A 3,136-nucleotide genomic window follows, 5' to 3' on the forward strand; every position below is an offset into this window, starting at 1 on the left:
AGCCAGTCTAGGTTGCTGCACTGTGGCGTTTTCTTCCGGCCCCGTGAAGCCGTCTATGCTGGGGTCCTTGGCTATCAGCCAAAATGGCGGCATCCATGGATCGCACGCGGTCGGTGGTGGACAAAATGGCCACCCCCATGGATCGCATGTGGCCGGGGGGTCACAAGATGGCGGCGCCCATCCTTCCCTCCTGGTGTCTGGGGCCCAAAATGGCGGCGCCCGCGGGCAGCACATGGAGCGCTGGGGGGGTTGAGTCTGCTGTCCCCGTTCTCTCCCGGAGATTGCGGCGACCCCCCCGGGACTGGCACACTGCTGCGCAATGCCCCCTTTTGCCGCAGCTTTTACAAATAGCTGCGCGGGCCGGGCAGCTCTGCCGGGGGTGTTTCGCATGCCCGCAAATATAGCAGAGGGGCCCACCGGGATGGTCTGGTGCTCTCGCCGCGCAGGCTTGCGGGGGGTTGGGGGTGCCGGGGAGTCAGTCGCAACGGGGGTCCACGGAGCCCAAGGGGCTGCCGCGCGGTTGGGGCTGTAGGCGCGGGCATTGTGTGAGGCCACGTCGAGGGAGGCCGCAAGGGCCCGTGCCTCTGTGAGTCTCTTTCTAACAGTCTTTGGCGAATTTGAGAAGAAGTCATACCTGCCACAAAAGCATCCCTGATTAGGAGCTCCGTGTGCTCGTTTGCGCTCACCGACGGGCAGTTGCAGTTCCTTCCCAGTATCAAGAGCGCGCTGTAGAACACGCCGAGCGATTCTCTGGGGATTTTCCGTCTCGTCGCGAGTTGGTGGCGTGCGTAGACCTGGTTTATGGGCTGAATGTAGACCGCATTCAGCATGGCGAGCGCTGTCGGAAAATCCTCCGCGTCTTCAATGAGCATGTAGATCTCCGGGCTCACCCTGAAATGCAGGACATGCATTTTCTGATCTTCCGTGGTCCGGCCGGGGGCTGTTCGAAGGTACCCTTCGAAGCATGCTAGCCAGCGTTTAAACATGGCCGCCGAGTTAGCTGCATGGGGGCTGATTCGCAGACACTCCGGGGCGATCCGGAACTCCATAGTCTTTTAATCTTGCTTAATAAATTGTAGCGCAACAATTACTCACTCAAGTCGAGAAGAGATTAAATCAATCGAGGCTTTATTAAGCAAGACTTGTTCCCCAGCAGCTCAGTTACAGAATGCGGCTGCCGGGAGAACTCGAGCTCTTATACTCGGCCTTCAGGGCGGGGCCAGCAGGTGGCAGATCCAACCAGGACCCGGGACCTGTCAGCCAATGGCCTCTCGGCTTCACAGGTACCATACTCCCCTAATACATACCACCAGAGACTGCAATAGCTTAAGAAGGCAGCTCACTACCACCTTCTCAAGGGCTATTAGGGATAAGCAACAAATGCTGGCCTCGCCAAGGTGCTCACATCCTGTGAAGTAATACACAAAATGGAATACTTCAATTTGGACTCAACGCTGTTAAATTCCAGTCAGCTGGCTATTGTTGGGCATGTGAGTTAAATGACATGCAAGCCTCCAAAATGCAATGCAGTCTCTTTAACCAGTACTAGCTGACATTTTAAATGGCAATCAGCTGCTTAACAAGCCTCTGGATGGGAGTTGCTGGAGCTGGCTTCAACTTCTTGAACAAAGTGGTGTTTTGTGCTAAATACAGATTAAGACCGTCTCATGGCCACTTCTTTACCACTTTAGTGCTTAATGTCTTTGATGAAAATGATCCCCAATATGTTTACAGCCATCCAGCAGTTACCTTCAGGAATTTAACAATCCTCTAAATACCAGTTTGCCATTCAACACCAGTTTAGCACAATGTCTTTGTCATTTCTCTTCCGCAAGGTCCAAATGTTAGTCTCGCAGACAACCGCCTTTCGTGTTAAAAATCTCTGGAGAACAAAAAAAGACAAAAAAGTTAGTTATAAACAAAGTGACACAATACAATACTGTCTGTGATCAGTGTAATCGGTCAGCCTGAATAGTTAATATGCCTGTTGTAATTAAATAAATGGTACCTGTGATGTGCTGGCACCGCTCTGAAAGTGACTAGTTACCAGGACAGAGTAGTGTTTATACTGTCTTTTTGCCTTATATGAAATTAATAAACAAAAACAAATAATACACAAAGAAGTTTTTAATAGGAAACATTGAGATGCTTCATTTGCAGCCTCTGAGTCCAATGTGATTGCCATTCTGAACATTTATTTTTGATCCCTTTTCAATATTTACCTGTTAGGTATGTTGAACAATCAATTTTTATTTGCTCTTGCGCACTGCTGAAAACACAACGTGCGCACCCTGTGAGAAGTGGCAGTCCAGATGAAGATCAAGCACCAGTCACATACAAGAAATGCATGTCACATTGGACAGCAAAATATCCTCCGCCTCCTCGCCCCCCTACACAATGAAAGCTGATTAACACAGCCAGTAGCAGCCACCTTCTCCAGTTACTCTCCACCCCGTATTATGTTTCACCAGAGAACAGAATGTTCCGACAACATGACTTTCATCAGAAGGAAAACATGCTCGTACATGCATTTTTACATTGCAAGCTTTAAAATGCACACCAAGTAATACTGACAACAAAGAGGACAAGTAGTACTAATTGGAATAGTGAACAAGTAACAGCACATTTGACATGTAAATAATCACCACTAATCCTACTTCTTATGTTGCCAGTCCGAGGCATTTCTTCTCCTGTTGTCTCATACAGAGTAGATGAGTTGCATTTAGCCAACTCTGACAATGTCACAAGTTTGGTATCTGTTCCTGATGTATTGATAATAGTAGTTACCATTCTCTGAATCTAATTTTTAACAATGATTAATTTAATGCACAATTTGCGTCTGTAATAATGTGGCCCCTTTAAGGGGAGATTCTTCGCAGGCCACGTGACCCATCCGGAACCTATGGGGACAGAGCGTGCAAACCTGGACCTATCAGGCGGCAGGGCACGGACCCGGGTACTGGGGATCATCAGACTAAGCCCCGGAGCCAAGGGAGCTAGTCCTGTGTTGGAATTGTGTTATTCTGTAAATATAACGTTCTCCCTTTGTTAAGAAATCACTGTTGTGATCTAACACTGCCTCAGTGTATAACTTATACCTTGCACTAAAGCAATTAGGAGAGCAAAGAGGGGATAT

General features: G+C 48.7%; 1 long non-coding RNA gene across 1 annotated transcript; it reads right to left on the minus strand.

Annotated features, from left to right (window-relative positions):
* Positions 1 to 1,111: 1,111 nt before the first annotated feature.
* On the minus strand, positions 1,112 to 2,862 carry LOC140425738 (uncharacterized). Its single transcript, XR_011947964.1, has 2 exons — positions 2,658 to 2,862; positions 1,112 to 1,882 (listed from the first exon to the last, which is right to left on the minus strand). It is a non-coding gene; the product is annotated as an uncharacterized lncRNA (long non-coding RNA).
* Positions 2,863 to 3,136: the final 274 nt, after the last annotated feature.

This window comes from Scyliorhinus torazame, chromosome 6 (assembly GCF_047496885.1).
Source record: "Scyliorhinus torazame isolate Kashiwa2021f chromosome 6, sScyTor2.1, whole genome shotgun sequence".
NCBI classification, from domain to species: Eukaryota; Metazoa; Chordata; class Chondrichthyes; order Carcharhiniformes; family Scyliorhinidae; genus Scyliorhinus; species Scyliorhinus torazame.